Here is a 21,259-nt window from a genome sequence, read left to right on the forward strand (position 1 = left end):
TTTTTTTTTTTTTTTTTTTTTTTTTTTTTTTTGGCTCCGTTGTCAAAGATCAGATAACTGGATGTGCCTGGAGTTGTTTCTACATTATATGTTCTGATCCATTGATCCATATGTTTCTGGTTCTCTGTCTGTTTCTGTCTATCACTGTCAATTTGTCTGTCTGTTTGTCTGTCTCTCTCTCTCTCTGGCCAAAGCATGCTGTTAATATCACTGTAGATTTTTTTCCTCTTTTTTTTTCCATTAAGTTTATTGATATATTTTAGCTATACAGTATGATAGCATTCACCATTGTGAATTTGTACCTTTAAATGATATATCTTGATTTTTATTTTTTTCCCATTCCCCTGCCCTCCCTTTTTTCCCTCCACCCTTCCCTATTTACAAAGACTTTCTGATTTTTATTTATCTCATATTTATTCATTTCCTTTTGTTCCTTTCCCCTATCCCTCCTACTTCCCCTTTGGATTTTTTTTTCTATTTCACATTATCTATCATAGATTTTGATCAAATATCACTGTAGTTTTACAGCATAACTTGAAATACAGCATTCTGATGGCTCCTGGTTTGTTTTTGTTGCCCAGGATTATGATGCTCTTCTGAGTCTCTTCACGTTCCATATGATTTTTAAGATAGCTTTCTCTATTTCTTAGGGTTAGCATGGATGGTGTGGCCCATAGTTCTCCTTGGAGCTCCTAACCATGCAGGCTTACCTTGTCTCTCTGGAGATAAGTTTTACCCCCTAGGAGCCAGGGTGGGTTTTTAGACTGTTTCATTTTTAATTCTGCATTGTGATTCATTCTCCGACTTGTTATGGATTCTAACTTTCCTCTCAGTATCCTCCAGATTCCCAGAGATATACTTCTTTTTTCTTTTTATCAAGTTGTTCTTTTTCAGGTATTTGGATTCCAGATCCCGGAGAGGCTACATTTCTCTACTGCTTTCTCCTCCACAATTTTTGTTCTCTCAGAAATCTCACTATAACTAAAATAGAAACAAAGTACCATTTAAAAGGTCATAAAAACCCAATAAAGAACAAGCAACAACAATAAAAATTTTCAATGAAAATTAATGGAATTAGATTTTAGGGTATGTTGGAACTAGAGCCTCAAAACTACCTGACCATTTTCTATCTTTGATTGTGTTCCTCTGTCTGTAGTGGCAGTAAAATACATATGAATTTAGCGATATCTTAGTTGGCAAATTCAGCTTATTCCAAATTCATGTCAAAACAACAAAAAGCATGCAAATATTCTTCCTATAAGAAATAACGGAAAAGCATATAACTGGTTCTGATCCCTCCAATTATACTTATAGATTTGTTTTTCCAAGACTTTCACAAATTTTGTAATGATTTCTTTCTTTAACTATATGGTAGTTCTCATAGTTTTCTTCCTAGCTTTACTACTGTGTCACTAATTTTCATTAGAGCCATGGTTACAATATTTTATGCAAATAAAAGTAAAGAGAAGCACAATGATGTATGTTTTGATGGACTAACATAAGCACTATATATTTTCTTAGTGAGAGTGGTGCTTGGACTGAAGGGACCGCTTTGTGTCCTACAGAAGACATGATACTTCACTCGCTTTTGGCCAATATTTTTTTTTTCCAAGGATTTCTGGTTGGACTATTAAGCAAAGTTAAGAATACAGAGCAGTTCTTTTCAAGCTTTGCTGTTTGAAACTTGGAGCTTGGAGCTGTTGGATACACACACACACACACACACACACACACACACACACACACACACACACACACACACATACACACACATACATATATTTAAATGATTTTTACATACTGAAGGATTAGCACAGTTTTAATACTCTATCCAACATTTGTTCTTTCTTCCTTTTCAGTTATCTTTTTTTTAAAAAATGACTTCTATATTCTCCTTTGCATGGCTGTGAGAAGTTATTTTATTCTCAACTGTGGAAATTAGTTATCATTTTCTTTAAATCAAATAGTTCCTTTGACAGTGATTCGTTTAGGCATTGGAATAGGATACATTTCTAGCCAGTATGATGCGAAATTGGCTGGTATTTCTAAAAAGTAGCTTTGTGCCTTTGCAATTAAATCCACTGCAATAAATGATTTATTTCTTTCTCTGATTATCCTTTTCTGATAATATATCCTGAACTTGTGAAGGCAATTTACTTCCAGCCTAAATAAGATGCTGAACCTAAATTGACAAAACAATGTAATGGAAAAATTAAGATAACATCATTGAATTACTGAATTAATTTGCTTTAGAGTTAAATTATTTTGAATTTTTGATATACACAGTATTTAATTTCATCATTATTTAAATTAATTGAACTGGATCTTCTATTGTTATCAGTTATAAACATTTTAAATAGTAATAGAAGAAACATTTCTATTGTCAGACATTAGGCTATAACATTTGTCACTTATACATATAGAATATGTAGTTTCTGTTTCAGAAGTCCTCAAGTAGAGCTTCAAATTATCTAAGTGAACAATTCTTAGTCAGTCTTTTCTTGTCAAATGGAATCGACTGACAGTCTTTGGGAAAATACATGAAAATATAGGAGAAAGTAACTTTGGGAAGAGATAATATTTCTGGTTGAAATGGAGAACTCTATACAAGGTATGATGGAAAAATACAGCAAGTTTTTAAATTAAAAAAAACCAAAAAACCTTTATTTCAGTTAAAGACTATTTCCAAGAACTATATAAGCGTGTTTAAAGATGGAGTGAGTATTTTGGGTGGATTTATAGCACTATGTATTTTACTGCAATAATTTCTAAAATTTAAACATTCAGTATTTTCAATTTATGGCAATTTCTGTCAGATAAAACAAAATTACAGGATAACTGCATCCAGCAGCAGCTTTTGCGGAAGAGCAGCTCTACACATAGGTGCTTTCATCCAACTTTGTGCTGTTCGGGCCACGAATTTAGCTCAGTGGTTTGGTGGCCTGCCCTGAAAGCGCAAGGACCCAAGTTCAATCCCTTGTACCAAAAAGCAAAAACAAACAAACAAGCAACTTTGTGCTGTTCATTCTGTGTCCTGGACCTATCAAATAGCCAACTTCCAGCTGAGACTGCATTTTGTTTCCTCTCAGCACAGAGCCTCAAAGGTGATGACCAATTGGTCAACCTGATCACAAATAAGGGAAATGTCTCAGGAGAGAGAGTAAATCTCAAAGTGGAGGCAGCTTCAGGGAGAAATAATGGATGGGCTAGCAATGTCAACCCCTACAAAGCCAACAGCTGTTCTAAACTGCAAAATCAGTAATAAGGATGTTTACCCCAAGAGTGACTTCTTCATGGAAGGAAAGTGTTGGAGAAGAAATCCAGGGAACTGCCCACCATAGTGCCAGAGAGGCTCTACTCATGAGAAAGAATTAAACCACAAAAGAACTGCACTAAAGCTTCATGCCAGTTTTTTTGAGTGATACCTGACCATAGTGACTAAGAGACAGCCATGGAGGAAAGATGTAGAGAGTGAGAGATAGACATAGATTCTTCAAGAAGTTCAAGTTCAGGAAAGGAAGGACGGGGGACCTGTACTCAACGGGGGAAGGCCAGGCCCAGTAGGTGTGGCTTTCAGAGGCGGCTGGATCTGAAGGTGATGGCATTGAGGCCAGCAGTCAGCATGACCCTCTGCCTTGCTGCCTACATCAAGTAGAAATCAGTCATCTTATTGCATCCCCATTTACCAACATAAATGGGGTCATGCTTTGGCCTGGACTGTTACCACATTCTGGGGCCCGCTTCTAATTTGCAATCTTCCTTTTATTTCTAAGCCTTTTCTTTCTATCCCTACCACCTTTTCATCTCTTGGTACCTTTACCTTTTTAAAACCTATTTCTACACTGCCAATTATCTTCCTTTTAAAGAATATTTTGGATTTCTCATTTATCTAAAATGTGTATCAACAAACTCTGTTGTTTAATTATGCAGGCTGCAGTAGCCATATCGAAGTAGTATAATACTATGTCATCTAATTTTGTGTCAGTGTTATTGTTCTATCCATTAATGCAACTATGTGGAGGGAACTATGTATTGGAAAGAATTTAATGCTTGCTCCTCTGGTACTCTGTTCATCTGACTGTGATTGTAGATTTGTCTATCTGCCATTGATCTCAAGGATAAATAGAGAGTCAACATAACTTTTAGTTCCACTTTTCCTTGCCACTTAAACATAAGTAAATCCTATAAATTCTAGACATTTGTATTTTGATTTATAAATTATGAACTGGAATGTTAAAAATGTCAATGTAGGGCACATATCAGGCTACCTGGGTCATTTTTAAAAAGTGCATGTGGTCATGCATCATAACTCAAGAATATAAGTCAGTGATTGGACTTTATCTATAGTTTTGGAAAAATCTTGCAATTAAATCTAGGGCCAGGAATTTAGCTCAGTGGTTCTGCCAACTGCCCCGCAAGCACAAGTCAAGTTCAATCCAGGGCAACAAACACAACAAAACAAAACAAAAAGTCTAAAGTTAAAGATTCAGTGATGATCACAGTATTCAATATGAAAAATTTCTCTCATTTCTGATATCATTCTATGATTATGTTACTGTGTCATAAGTAACACAGGCAGGTATAAGAGTAAGAGTGCCTCATAAAATTTATCTAAAAAAACTTATATAAAGCTTCAACAAACTTATCTATAATACAAATTTATTGTATATGGGAAATGTAAACATACTTGCATAGACAAGCAATAAAGTGATGTAATAATCATAGAAGTACAAAGCAAATCTCAGTTTTTAGCTATAGTCAAAATTCATAATTCTTATATTTTGTAAATTTTTCTTCTATAATGTACTAGGAAGAAGATGCTTGCTCTTCTGAGACAGCTACCCTTTTTAATATGGCATTAACATTGTCTTATATTTACCCTAAATTTTTGTACAATGATTTATTATGACCATCAAGTTTATAAAAATCTTAGCTTGACAAATATCTTATGAATTTTCTCCTTACATGTTGAGGGTTGCAAAATGAAATTGAGTACATATGAGCTCTTAAAAGCTTTTTGCCACTTTAACATTTAACAAGCCATACATTAACATTTTAAAAATCATAAAAATTTACATTTATAAGCAATTTTACTTAATAGGTTAACCATATGCATCTATCTAATAGAAAGGGAACTGTACTAATAAAATGTATATTGAACTCAGAAAAAGTAATTTATACAACTGGAGCTCAGTTGATGATTAGAGGGCAAGTTATAGGTTACACGTGATGGTTTTATATGTTCCTAAAGATCATTTTTGCAGCATCGCCCCCAACAATTAGAAATGCCACGCTGATTGGAGGCATAGGAAGAGGCAATCTGACCTTTCAAAGTCCCTTTGAGAGGACCATAATTAATTTCAAAGCACAATTTAGTACAAGCTAGAGTAAGCCACAGATCTGAGAAGTGAAATAATGGAGACATTGTTCCTAATGTTTAAAAAATATATTTCTGCATATCTGTTCATGAAATATAAAATGACCACAATTGTTTTAGTGGCACAATTAGAGGGAAAAAGTCTTCGAATACATAAAGTATCAAATATAACACAGAAAAATAGTACATTATACCAGTTTCTTTCCCCTTTGAAACTGAAATGTACCCTGGAAGTCAAAGGACAATCAAATAATATTTAACTACACTTTTAGTCTGTACAACATCCTACTATACAAATTTTGTTTTTGGTCTATGAAAACTTCATGTCATCTCTGTGAATACTGATGAATAAAAGAAGAAAGAATTTGAACTGAACAATGAATGCAAAGCAGATGGCAAAAAACCAGTAAAAATTTAATAATAAAAGTTTAGGACTGTTGAGAAGAATTATTAAGAGGAAAGTGTTCCTGAGCTTTAACTATATTCTGTATTGCTGAAAAAATAGAACTAAGGAGACTAAAATCAACAGCTGAGGAGTAATGTAATAAGAAAGGTACCACATCCTGATTGGAAAACCAGAAACAGGGGAAAATGCTTTTTATGATGTCCACTATCCATAACAAGATACATCTCTAAGTTTTCCTTGATTCAGTAGTTGATTGAATGTAAGACATAAGCTATTAAGAATTGGTGAACAGAAATCACTATTCCAATAATCATTAGCAAGAGGTAAAAATCACCCTCATATTGTCTAAATTGATTAGGCCATCTGTTATTTTATTTTTTTCATATTATAACTACACACTTTTAATGACTTTCACATGTTTACTTCCAACCTGGTTATCCTAAGGTTTTTATAAGAATTATTTTGTTGGCTAAATTTAGTAAACTCTAACTACCATATATTATTAATGGACATGTAAAATAGTACAGCTACTTTTAAAATAATTCAGCATTTAAAAAAATTAAATGTATGATTATCATATGATCCAGACTGATAGGTATTTACTCAAGTGTGATTAAAAAATATTTCCCTACACAAAAACCTGTATATGACTGTTACAGTAGTTTTCTTCATAATAGCTCCCAACTGGAAAGGTCCCCAATGCTCAATGAATAAAAATTTTGTGGTACAGTAATACAGGGGAATGCTAGTCATCAATATAAAAGAATAAGTAGTTTATATATACAAAATGACAATCTAAAAAATATATAACCAAGATAGGTTACCTAAAGGTACAAATTTCCAGTGGTGAATTCTATTATATTATATATGTAAAATATACCAAAAAATTAACTGATACAAAATAAAAGAAATCAAAAGCAATCTGCTACCTATTCTACTGTCCCATTCATGTGTCAATCATTGGCAGGCTATGGGGAAGAAGAACCCTGCTCCACCGCTGGTGGGAGTGTAGACTGGCAACCGCTGTGCAAATCAGTATGGAGATGCCTCAAAAAAACTAGAATTACTGGGCCCACTTGACCTAGCTATTCTCCAACTGGGCATCTTTCCAAGAAATAAAAGAATCATACCACACTGGTATATGTGCACCCATGTTCCTAGCAGTACAATTTGTGATAGCTAAAACTTGGAAGCAGCCCAATTGTCCATCAACAGGAGACAGGATAAAGAAATTTTATTTTATTTGTCTGTTTTATATAAAGTGGAGTACTACTCAGCCAAAAAGAATGAGCAACTAGAGATATTTATAGATAAATGGATGAACATTGAAGTGATACTATTGAGTGAAGTAAATAGGACGCATATGTGTAAATACCAAATGGTATCTCTAGTGTGAGAAACTGAAAGTGTAAATAAGAACCAAAAGGTTCAATAGATAATGTGAAATAGGAAGAAAAGGTGCAAAGGGGAATGGGAAGTGGGAGGGGTAGGGAAAAGGAAGATGGGAATAGAATTAACATGAGAAAAAGAAAAAACTGGAAACAAAGTCTTTGTAGATAGGGAGGCATGGGTTGAGGAGAGGGCAGGGGAGTGGGGAAAAAATGAGAACCAAGATGGATGATGTAAAGGTGCAAATTTGCAATGATGAATGTCATTACGTTGTATACCTTAAATGTACCAATAAAATTAATTAATTACAAAAATAGAAAAGGCAAAACTAAGAAGTATGATTAGTAATTTTCAAGGGCTTTGAATGAGAAAGGAGGTTTGGTTATCAAAGACATATGAGAACGTTGTTGAGATACGGAACCCTCCATATCTCAATTTCTGTGGTAGGTACACAAAGGAGAACATTTTTTTAGATCTCACTCAAGTTTAGACTTAAGATGAGCAAATTTTATTGAATACTAATTGTAACACAACCTGAATTGTATAAGAAAAGTATTGTGTAAAAATTAAAGTAAAAATCATGTATTATCTCATTTCTCAAAGATATTTTCTAACTAATATTTCTTTCTACCCACTATTCTAAACTTTTCAACACATTAAGACATTTCTGTTTAATCACAGTTTATATTCTACTTTCTAAATATTTTATGTTATTTGGTACTGGGGATCGAACTTGGGTCCTTGTGCTTGCAAGGCAAATGGCGGAACCACTGAGCCAAATCCTTGGCCTCTATTTTCAATTGCTTACTCATCCTAAATTGCTCATGATTTAGAAAAAAAAATTCACAGCATATATAAATATTCAGAATTATATTTTATAGATATACTGTATCTCTTTAAATAATCTCTAACATTTTAAGTTACTTCCAAGTTTTGTACCATGAATGCAGAATCTCATGTAAATATATAGAAATATTTAGGTGACCATATGCACTTATGTAATGTTTTCTTAGAATAAATTCCTACACACTTATTTTAAGAATACAGGTCTAGACACATTTGAATTTTTGGTACAGAATGGCAAATTGCTTTTCTCAAAGATTGCATAAATTTATACATCTCCAAAAATTGTCAGCAGCTTATCATTTTTATGTTTACCTCACAGAGTATTATCATTAAGAAGTCTTTAAAATGGTAGTAAGACTTTCAACCATTAACTCATATGCATGGACCTTCATGAAGATATGAACTAAATGATTTTTAAGTGTTTACTCAATATTCATTTCACATGTAGAATTAGAGGTTTAACATTAAAAATAAGGTTTTCTATGACTTTTATGGAGAGATTTCGTTTTTCCCATTATTGAATAAATGGTTCTTCATGTTCCTTTTCCACTTACTTTGTGAAGACCTCCATGACACGGACCTGGATCTGTGATGAGAGCTATCACTGTGGTGAAAGCACAAGACAGAGATCAGGACAGGTGTTCCCTCCACCGTCCTGGGGCCCAGGCTTCACTGGAGCAAAGGCGATTTCTTTCTCACACGCGTCCCTCCTAGCTCGGCCCCACTGTAGCCAGGGGTGAGCGGTAGCAGCTGTAGTTCCTGCTGGTCTCCGGATCGCTTAACCCTGCAATATCTTCTGTTAGAAGTCTTCTTTCTTAAAATTTTCCTTAGGTCTTGTATTAATTTTTCTTTTCACCTTCTGGAACACTAAGTGATAACAAGAATGAAGCACAGGGCAATAAAGTTTCTGATATGACAAGTGATTCTTTAATTAGGATTTAATCAGAATTCTACAGTGGGCCATAAGCAAATAGGTGATAGTTTAATCAAATTAATAAATTAATTACATCAGATCAATGTTCAGTTTAGTTTTTCTCTTGAGCCTTTAAGATACATACATATGTACATAAGTATATGTATATATGATATATAGATATATATCATATATATATATATATATAAATAAACAGAATGGAAAAATTTATAGGAACTAAATCTAATAAAATACACAAGGTGTATTTAATGCAATTTGGGGAAGAAGAAAATGAAATTATGAACAGCAAATACATTATTAAGGTTAAAAATTCTTAATAGTGTTTTTTGTGTAGTTTCCAGAGTTAGCAAAAAAAGAAAAAATACATGATACCCAGGAAAATTTGAATTTCAGATAAACAATGAATAACTTTAATATAAGTATGTTTATCTGAAATGCAAATGTAACTTGGCATTCTATATTTCATCTGGCAACTCTATTCTTGTGCATAATTCATCAACACAGTCTATTTCCTTCTAAACCTCTCAAGACTTGTATACAGAAAAGCCAACAAGGAAAGGGTGTGCTGGTGACAGAAAAAATCAAGTGGACCAAGAGCTAGTATTGAGGAGAATAGTGTCTGGAAGAAATTATAGAAAGAAGTTACTCAAAAACATCTTATAATCATAGGGATCAATTTATTGATACATTAGTTGGAGAAGAGGGCAGGAGAGAGAGAGAGAGAGAGAGAGAGAGAGAGAGAGTATTGCATATACAGTCACTAACATGAATCACTTCTGGGGGTACTTCCAATGAGGGCAGTTTAAGAATATAACAATGACCAAAAAGAAAATGGAAATAGAATAGCATGTTAAGTATAAATATAACATTATAGACAAGAAAAATTCAAAAATATTTTCTAAACTAACATGCCATTCTATAATGCAATCTTTAAAAAAAATCTGAAACCTGTTAAATCTTCCACCAACATCAACCTTGGTAAAGAGCCAGGTGTAGAAGATTGAGCAGAGGGAATTTTTAAAATTGATTCACTAGTGAGAGTTGTTGCATGAGCTTTCCATCCCTCCATGGTGAGGAATGAGATATTCTTGATTTTCACCATTAACCCCAGGAAGGAGAAGTCTAAGATTAATTCAAAAATTCGTAAGTATTCTGAAGAGTTTCAGGGTCTAGTGGTTTGGTATTGTATTTACATTAAAATCTAAGGGAAGAAGATTGGAAAACAAATTATATGGCTGCAAAAAGCCTGCCTAAGTGAAACTCCAAAGACTATACGTTGAAAAGAGGCAAGAGTGATCCTCTAGACCAGAATTTAGTCACAATCAATAGAGAGAAAATATGGGTCTATCTTTGATCTCATTTAAGGAGGACCTTTCAAACAAGTTAATATACCTGAACAGAAAAATGCTGGATATTGCTAGCTGTCTTGCAGAAGGAGATGTAAATTATAAGTCCCAAAAGAAAGCATCACCCTTATGAAGAAAACGAGAGGGAAGAGATTCTCATAAATGTGGGTGGGAGTCTCAGAAGAAACTTAGAACCATCCATGAAATATTTGAATTTAAATATGTGGCATTGCCAGAGAAAACAAACTGATCCATAAGAGTCTGCAAAGAGAGGAAACCGTCATTTCCTTCTTTAGCTCTTTGCTCTCCAAATATGGAAAGGACAGGTATTACAAACATAAAGCTAAAGAGGGGCCAACATCTATGAGGAAAAGAAGATGAACAATTGCAAACTCCACCTTTATGCTGTAGAATTCCCAAGCAGAAAAAGACTAAAAGGAGAAGGACTCAGAAATCTTCCACATTAAACAAATTGGATGTATAGAAGTGACAGAGCTTGTCTACTTTAAATACTAAATTCACACTATTTTATATCTTCGATTCAGAGGAATTACAAAAATCTTGGAGCCCATCCAAATTTTCATCTTCTGTAAGAGAACTAGCTGTGCAGAGGACATCTTAAAGAACCATGGAAAATACATTCAGGATTGCTTTACACTTATCTCATAGGTCATTTTAAAAAAAGCACCAGTTAAATTTGCTTTAAAATAAAATGACTCCTTAATAAGATATAAAGTTAATATTTGTGCATAATGCTTGCAGTAGTCTGTACCTTGGTACCTTTTGCTTTAGCAAAGCAAAAAATTCATTGAACAACATTAATGAGAAGCTATTTACAAATTTATGGGCATGATTATTTAAACAAAGAGGAGGAATAAAAGAAAACACCAACCTAGAAATGTGTATGCAGTGGAATTATTACTCAAAATTGAAAGCATAAAACAAGGTATGGTGGCTTAGGCCTGTAATACCAGCAGTCAGGAGGCTGAGGCAGGCAGATCACCAAGAGTTTGAGGCCAGCCTGGGTTGCATAATGAGTTCAAGGACAGCCTAAACTATATAGTAAGACCCTGCATCAAAAATAAACAACAGAAAAACAAAAATAAAAAGCATAATAAAGATTGTCAGAAAAAAAAAAGTTGAAAGTAACTGTTGCTGGTATACCTGGCTTGGTAAAAATGTTAAAAATTCCTTTAGAAAGAAAAATTCCTTTAGAAATTCCTTTATTTCATTAACTAGATCAAATATATTGATTTATAGAAATAAAAGATTATGTGAGAAATATTACACATAGTAAAATAAAACCCCTTTCTGTTACTTAATTTTAATTGACCCAACAGATAAATTTACTAAAAGTAGCAACAGAAACAGGGCAAGTGCTGATTATAGTTTAGGAGTAAGTGAAGAGAAAAATAGCAATATTATAAGAGAAAGAAGAGAGCTCTCAGAAACCTTTGTTTATCAGGTGGCAGCACTGGCCTTGAGGAAGGATAGTGTTACATTAAAAAGGATTTATAATCTAATTGGTATTCTAGGAGAGGAGAGAAAATGAAATAATGTAAAACATTGGATTAAAGAATGCAGAAAGAGTTGAAGACCAAAGAGAAAAAAAATCAAAGCTCAATGGCAACAAAGAGAAAATAGTTCACAGATAAAAATATAATGTCACTCAAGCCACTATGTGAATGCTCTAACAGTTTTATTTGTGATAGTAAAAAACTCGAAACAATCAAACATACTTTAATGGAATGGAAAACAAATTATATTATAGTCATGAAATAGATCATTCTGTAGCAAGATGACTAATCTAATTCATAACAAATCTCAAAACATTATTGTGACAGAAAAAAACACTCAACATCTCAAGTTGTACGCCTCCATCTATGAGAAAATTTAAAACTAGTAAGATTACTATATGCTATGAAAATCTGCAAGTAGATTTTGTGGGGTGATTGTCACGAAAGATGACACAACTTTCCTAAAATGATGCTGTAAAAATATTCAGTTATTAAAATTTATAGAATAGTGTACTTAAGATTCATGCAATTTACTTATGTAAATTTACTTCAAGTGAAAAAATGGAATTGGAAATACATATTGGCTTTAGTTATAGATTTTAAAAAAGAAATTTTATTGGCTCATTGGCTCATGGGATTGAAAATACCTTCTGTAAAATATATTTTAGGAAATGCTTGATATAGCAATAAAAATAATGTTTGTGTTCTCACTTCTAGCAGTATTCTTTGCTGTTAGCTACAATTTTAGGTTTCTTGCGATGGTACACTGGCAATAAGTTTTTTTTTTTTCTGTTTTTAATCAAAGTGAATGCATTACCTTGAGACTTTACGTTTTCACATCATTCTACCAGAAATGAAGTTTTTTTTTTCAAAACTAACCTTAGAAAAATGATGCTTCTCTTATGTTAAAACAGGAGAAAGTACTATTTATATCAATTAAAATCTCACATATTAGGCCTGTCTTTGGAGGTAGAAATAGGGTCAATAATATTAAACACAAAAAATAAGATATTCTCTCACTCTCTTCCTCTCTCTGTCTCTCTCTTTCTCGAAAAAAAACAAAACAAAACAAACTATATCCTTGCAGCAAAAGGATTAAAAATAGTAAGAGAAGGAATGTTACTGTTGAAAATAATAAATGTATTGCTTTTCATGCTAGCAATTGTATCATTTTAACTAGTGTCTGAGTGTAACTAAGATGTAATTTGAAATTCAGATGACATTCTGACCCAATTCCACAGTAAGTATTGGATTTTCATTGAAGACTTGAAAGCAGGAGGATAACAAACAAGAATCTATTAAATTATCTTAATTTCTCTATATGTTGGCCATGGATTGATAATACTGTAATTATCAGGTCATGTCAGATTCATTTTCCATTTTCCAAGAGAGGTACAATATAAACTTTGAATTAGTTGGAGAGTGTAGTCCTTGAATTAACTGAAAATTAATTTCTCAATGTAAAGATCTGTAGTATTTATGAGTTAATTTTAGTGACAGTTATTAGACCAATGTGGAATCCTGCCATTTTATCACCATCAATTTTCTTCCTACAAATTAAGATTACATCCACAAAAACCAAGTAATGCTAAGATTAAATAACTAAAAGCTCAACAAACTTGATTTATTTTATTTTTTACCATAGCCTTCATCATCTTAAAAAGTATATAGTTTCTTTCTACAGAATTTGAAGGGTTACCCTGAAATAATTATTTGTCATTATTGTGGTGTTAGAGAAGAACCTTTAAGTGGCAGATACCAGTCAGAATTTTCTATGTAGAATTTAGATGCCATACCACAGTGGAGGATCCTATGAATTTTAAATTAAATGACGATAAAAATACTGGATTTAAAAAGTGAAAGAGGAAGGAAAATGGTTTGAATCACTTAATGGCCAACTGAATAAAAGTATATTTGCATGATCTAGAAACTAAGCAATTCTTAAGAAAAAAAAAGGCATCAAAATGTCTTTCATTAAAGAAAGAGGAACAACAAGACCATAATCAACTGTTTTATAATATGACGTTAATTTCCCAGTTAATTTTCAAGTCAAGCAATTAGATGTTAACATACACACAAAATAGTCTCAAAATGACTATAAATTATTTGCAATTTCCTGTCATCTGTTATTCTAATAAAGCTGAATATAACTCAATACTCTGTAGAAAATACTGATGTCACTTAACCATTGAATTGCATTCTCTACTCTTTCAGAGCTCTCCAGTGGAAAAATGCACACAGTGCAGCACAATTACCTTATACCTTTATCCAAATTCCCCTGATTATACATTTATGTTCCATCTTGGATTCTGCTCATTTCATCATCTGCAAACTGAAAACGAAAATACCATAGCTGTCATAGTTGGAATATATTTTGATTGTCTTTTTAGTATCCAATTTCTGCTTCCCTTTTCCTATGAGTGACCCATATTTCCAATGTGCCTGGCCACCATTATGCATTCAGAGATAGAAACACTCAACTGGAAACAATGGAACTTAATTCAGTTTGCAGGTGTATTTCTAACTACATGTATGTGCTTCGTGTTTAAGGATTGTAAACATTTTAAGCTCTACAAGTTTCTGACTGTAGAATTCAAAGAGAAAGTTCTGGAGTTGGTAACAAAGTTAATAAATTAAAATAATGACTTTAAGTCATGGAGATGCTTCCTTTGTTAGGTATAGAGTAGCATGAAATTAGATTTATTTCTCAGCTTTTCGAGTACAATTAAGTTTCTACTCCCGATGTGTTTGGCTCATCCTGTTTAGCTCAGATATTTATTACTTGCAATAAATGAAGTCAGATGCATATACTTTTATAAATATGTGTTCTGGCATCATATTGTAGATAGGTAAGTTAATTAGACATCTTGTAGGCAGTTAGACAGGGCCTACCTTAAGGCACCAGTCCCCAATGCCCCAGTCCTCAAGGTGCCAGCCCTCCAGGAGCCAACAGGAGGAGCCAACATGAAGAACAACTGAGGCACATTCATTGATTAGCATTATCAAGAAGAGAAGGCACTGGTTCCCCTAAAGTTAGATAGCAGTGACTGATATTCTAAATGGGAAATTCCTTGTGTGAGACTTGTGTTTTCATTCGATCCCCGTTCAATCAAGATTACCTGGGTGACTGAACTTGTAACCTTATTGGTTCATCATGGTTCTTTCCCACTTCATGCCCACCTTATACATTTCTACTGGGTCTTAACAGTTTTGTCCCTCATCACAAGGCTTTTCTGTATAAAATTTCTTTGAAAAGTGGGGTGAGGGGGCAAACCACTTTCCAGGCCCCCTTCTGTCTCTCTTAGATAGAAGCTTCCTTTCAATAAATTTTCCTACTCTTAACCTGCCTTGCTCCTAGAATTCATTCCTCAGTTTTAGAGAACAAAAACTTACATTTCAGACACCTAGCAGGTTTGAGATTTACATATCTTACCCTATACTGCTAAGCATACATAAATGCTCCCATAAATACCCTGCCATCATCTCCTAGCTCAGACAAAACAGTATACTGCTGCCTCAAATTCAGCACAATAGAATGTGGAGATGGTTTTGCCTAATACTGCACACTTCCCAAGGGTGTCACAACTTCTATATGCCTGGGGCCCTGAGTCTGATTCCAGCACCACAAGAAAATAAAAAAAAATTAAAATTATACATTTTCAAGATAATTATTTCTGAAGTGCCTTTGGAAGAAAGATAAAGAAACGAATAAGGTATAAATAATGTCAGTGATCCCTTTTCAAAGAAAAGGGAGGAAAGAGGGAAAGAAAATCCCAATATAAATAACTGAAAGATTAAAAACACTTTGTAAATGTGGGATAATTACTTATATTCATGGCAAACTTGTATGATATACATACAATTAAACACTAATGGTGAAATTTTAAAAAATATATTCTTAAACAAATTTGATATTAGTGTACCAACAATCAGAATGTCAGTATTCATTGATACTGTTTTAAAAGAGAAATTTGTTGTCTTCTTCTGGATTGTTTTAACACTTGATCTTAGCCAAAAGGCCGAGAAGCGATTCTCTAGACTGCTTAAATGTACCCATTTTTATGAGTAAGCTCAAATTTTTCAAATCTTTACTAAAACAAAAGACGTAAGTGCAATCTAGTTCACATCCTTGTCTAATTCAAAGAGAATTAAAAAATATGAGAGCCAGCATTAACTTTCCGTGCCTCATCTTTTTCTGTTTTATGAAGATGCGATGTGAATCCTACATTATTTTACTACACTAGTTTCCTGGAACACAATTATGACTAATATAATAAACTTATTTCCTTGCCAGGTTTTGTTTATTCAATCTTTCAGAACTTTTCAGTTTTCTTTCTTTTGCTTTGTTCTATAATATAAATCAATGGAAAACTAAGATTCAAAGAAAAAAGTGAAGAAAAATATTTTTAAAGTTCACTAGCTATAAACAATGGTTTTAAAAATTTTTATTTAATATTGTGGAGATTTGAAAGGGGTATACTGAGGAGTTTCCACTTACAGCATTTCTGAGACTTTCATTATAGAGAGGTGTCTGTTTTATATGAAGAACATGAGGATTCCCTAATCTGCAAGGCTTCATTCAATCTTTTTTTTTTTTTGGTACCAGAGATAGAACTGGGGTCCTTTTGCTTGCGAGGCAGCTAAATCCACTGAGCTAAATCCCCAGCCCCTAAGGCTTCATTCAATCTTTAACATTAGTAGGAGTTTTCCAAAGGATCGTCTATGCTATGAGAAGATAAGGAATTTTCCCTGACTTTTGAGGGCTGCAAGGTGAAAGGCTGGATGTATAAATGGCGCTTGAGAGTCATATTCTCCTGGTTCTACCGGTTACCTGCTTTAAAAGTTTTGTTCCTACTGAACTGCTAACCTAATTTACAATTTTGCCTATTGTTATCTTGCTGTTTCTTTTAGTCCTTTTTTGGTCCTCAAAATATGACTTCCACAAGGCATTTGAATAGACAGAAAATGTTATTAAGAGATTAAATGTACCTAGGCCTGATAATAACAGAATCCGGCAGGAAACCAATAGCATTCAAGCTTCTGTTCGTCGAGCTGAACTTTCCCCAGTCAAGGCAGCCACAAGAGATTTCCTCCCGGAAGTTATTCTTCTGGGCTTATACTACACTTGCAATTTAATCTTCTGTCCCTCTGTGCCCAGACTTGTGGCATTGCTTCTTCCAGAATCCTTTGGTAACTTCCAGAACCTGTTATTCCACTTATCTCTCTTCTAAATTCAAATATTACATCACCTTAAGCAGAAATATGACTTGTACTAATAATACGTATTACCAAAACAATCTGTGATGGTTTGTTTCCTTCATCTCACTTGAAGTAATTTGTGTAATTATGGTGTTTTTATATTTTCTCAAAATATAGTCAGGATTATTTTAGTATTTTTTTGTGAAAAACAAAAATTATTTCCCTGTTACAAATGTCTCATTTTAAATACTTATAAGCAAATATTCAAAGAAGTGTTATCGTTTCATTTAAATGTGAAGATATTACACATCTGAGAGCATAAATATACTACCTAAGGTTGCAATATATGAAGTTATATAATTTTGAATTAGAGAACCTGTGACCCTCACTGCATATCATTAAGGTGTACTCATAGTGTAAAATTTAGAAATATAGCTGCACAGCTGTATTTAAAACCACTTTAATTTTAATAAATTATTTTCAAGGATGATCATTGACTTTAAGGAGAAATGTTCATAACATTCTTGAATGCTAATCCACTTGTAAAAAATTAAACTTGCTTTAATTTATTTTATACTAAATATCAATAGCAAGTCATCTGACAATACCATCCTAATTATGTCCAAGAATTGCAGAATGTTAAGGGTGTGAAAATTGGAGTTTTAAAAATTATCCATAAAAAGGAACAAACAAACAAATATCTCCCTTGCTCAAACTCTGACTCAGCTTCCCCTTATTATTGGTTCAGGCACCCTGCAAATTAAACTGCTATTCATGAAATTCACTGAGATAAAACCATTGGTTAACACTATTCTGCTTTCAAGTTAGCTTGTCAGGGAAGCTGACAATCTCAATGATGCTACTTAATAGACTCCTAGGCAAAAAATAGATTGTTGAAAAGCTACACATCAAAAACTAAACCCCCAAAAGTTTGTTGTACTTGGGCCAAATAACATAAAATGCACTTGACCTCATATTGTCTGAAATGCATCCATACATTTAAGTTCTGTAGAGGCAGAAAGTTAGAAACAGTAGAAAATGGAAAAAGAGCTGGTAATTCCAACTCAAAATAGGATTGAAGAAAAGAATACACGCTAACCCACAAATGAAAAGCATCCTTCCAGAACTCATTGCTTGTCAACAAGAGTTCATGTACTTACCACCCAGTTGAACACTGGCCTAGTATTTTTATTAGCTGTTATAAATAAGAAAATAAGATAAGACCTTCTCAAACTTATATGCAAATTGCTGCAAATGTCTTAACATTATACTGTGTTTAAGAAACAATATTGAAAAGTATGTCTGTGCATGAACAACATGGCATGTAAGAATAGAGACCTAATAACTATTAAATATTGCAGTTTAGTTGTTGTTATTCATTTTTTCATCTAGTTTTCATGCTGTCCAATTTTCTTTTTGTAGAATCTCAGCTTCACATATTTTAAATTATTAATCACAATTCAAATATAGCATTGGGTTATTAATGCACACTGTTGAAAGCTGATTACAGCATTGTGATTGGAGATACAATTAGTGCTGTAACGTTGGTGCCCAGCCTTCCATTCTATTTTTTCACAAATAAATTAAAATAGTGTTTAATTATGATATTTTTCAGCATTCATTTTCTAGTTTAATAAGGTTTCCTGATAGATAACTGCACTGATTATGTGTGCTTTGTGATAAATGTTTAATAGCAAAAAATGAAGTTAGTTATAAGTACATTTTGTGTATTTTAAATCTCTTCAATAGGAAACATGTACACATTTATTGTATTGTTTTATCATATAATTGTTTATATATAGGGATTTCTAGTAAGTATAGTATTGTCTGTTGACATTCTTCCTTTGATTCGAAGAGGAAAATTGATGTGAGCACATACATTCAGATCCCAAGACATCATAGTTTCTCTTATTGTATACCTGACTATCATTTCCAAATGCAAAGGGATTCTTGTGTGTTCCTTTTGAAAATTTTCAACCTGACAATTGGTGTGGTAAGGATGGGCTCATAGCTACGTAGTTGTGAAGATGGTGAATAGTGGCCCAAGTTTCACTTGGAAACACAAATGATTCTTACTGATGATGAAGTTAGGAGAAACACTGACTGAGGAAAGCCTCTTGACAAACTGTAGTTAAAAGGTGTGAGAACAACAATTAATCACCGTGCTACTTACCTGCCCTGAGTTGAATTTAATTAAACACAATTCATACTTCTATACCTACTTCTATCATGTCTTTAGAGGCTTCAAATTTCTTTAGTTGGCATCTTGTCAAGGCAGAAAATTATGCTGGGATGAAAGAAGCAAGGGAATCTTGATTATTAAAAGCAAGGCTCTGATTATTATGAAAAATCAGGAAATATAGGTCAGGGAAGTACACTGACATTATGACATTGGGAAAATTATTTTTTACAAGGCTCGATTTTGCAGAAATACAGTAAGTGAATTTCCTCTAAAGATTACTATTATATTTATTATTAATTTTAAATAAAAATTTACAAGTTACTATTCTGAAAGCCAGTATGCAAGGTTACCTTAAAATATAAAAAAGTAATTATTTGTTAGAATAGTTTCAGTGTTGATACAGTATATGGATGAAGATACCTTAGTTCTTAACCAGTATCACTGCTAGAAATAAAGGGTAATAAGGGAAAAGAAAAAAAATATGAGATAATGAAAAGATGGAAATAAAGTGTTTGTAGATGGGGAGGGGAGGAGGGGGTGAAGGGAGGGCAGGGACAAGGGGAAAAAAATGAGAACCAAGACCTGTCATGTAGAGGTACAAGATCCCAACAATGAATGTAACTGTACTGTATACCTAAAATGTACCAACAAATTCAATTAAAGAAAAATAAATGAATACATATTGAACAGAAGAGAAAAAAAAGCTGCTAATATTTATAAAGACACTCTATATGAAGATAATTATAGTGGCTTAGGTATGGTGGCACATGCCTGTAATCCCAGCACTCAGGAGGCTGAGAAAGGAGGATCCCTGGATGTTTAAATTAAGACTGGCCTGGAGTACATAGTTCAAGGCCACCCTGAACGTCATAGCAATCCTAATCTGCTAAGTCACTCTCCAACCAATCAAATGTCGATCAAGATCAACCTTCCTATATTCCTTATTTTTTCCCCCAATATAACTCCCTCTGCCAATCCCTCTTCCCCACCATGAGATCTGTTACCTATTTTTCTACAAATCAGAGTATTCATTTGCACTTGAGTTTTCCATCAGGAGCAACTTCCTATTTAATATGTACGTGCGATACAAGGAAGCCAAATGAATGAAGACTATGAAGAGAAAGTGAAAACACTTGGGCCTAATACTTGTTAATTTCTATTGAAACTCTTGGGGTCCCAGATAATAGCTGTTTCCAGTCTTTACACCGCTTGGAATTACAGGAATATCAGTGACATTTGTCTTTTTCAGTTATTCAATGCAGTACTCTTCAGCCAAGTAAATTGTAAACATCCATTTATGAAAGAAAAATATTGCAGTGCAAACCGTGAAGGATGAAAACATATTTTTGCCTGTCACATTCCTAGTCATTTATTTTTCATAGAGAGGTTACCATTGTTTATTATTATTATGTAGAACATACTCTCAATATCTTTTCTTTGGTCCTTTGCTCTCTAATTAAGATACTTATATTTGAAGGGGAAGGGTCAAATCTTTTTTTCTATTTACAAGTCTACATAATTTCAAATTTTATTACTTTCTTCCAATAGGGCATTGAATTTTGGAAATATTTTCTGAAAATTTTATCCTACTTTCTTCTGAATGAAAGCCTTCAGATTATACTGGCAAAAACATGCAAGGTACTACTGTCCATTCAATATTCATTGTGCCTAACATTCTCTTGGGCTGGGGATTTAGCCAATGGTTCTGCCACCTGCCTTGCAAGTGCAAGGACCCAAGTTTGATCCCCAGTACCAAAAAACAAAAACAGAAACATTCTCTTGCTGAAGGAGGGTTCCTGTCTTGAGAACTATGTAGAATCTACATGGTACTGGGTTATGGTTTTGCTATCAAAAATCTCAAACTTGAGCACATACATTTTTCAAATGAGTGTTTCAAAGATCACAAGATTACCACCAAACCCAAGTTTTCCCCAGTACCAAAAAACAAAAACAGAAACATTCTCTTGCTGAAGGAGGGTTCCTGTCTTGAGAACTATGTAGAATCTACATGGTACTGGGTTATGGTTTTGCTATCAAAAATCTCAAACTTGAGCACATATACA

General features: G+C 33.4%; 2 pseudogenes; both read right to left on the reverse strand.

The window, feature by feature from the left end:
• Nucleotides 1-21,259, reverse strand: part of LOC104860002 — a 135,912-nt pseudogene that overhangs the window by 65,843 nt on the left and 48,810 nt on the right.
• LOC117283701 lies at nucleotides 15,687-15,846 on the reverse strand (annotated as a pseudogene).

This window comes from Fukomys damarensis, unplaced genomic scaffold (genome assembly GCF_012274545.1).
Source record: "Fukomys damarensis isolate Sample0158 unplaced genomic scaffold, DMR_v1.0_HiC HiC_scaffold_29, whole genome shotgun sequence".
Classification (NCBI taxonomy): Eukaryota; Metazoa; Chordata; class Mammalia; order Rodentia; family Bathyergidae; genus Fukomys; species Fukomys damarensis.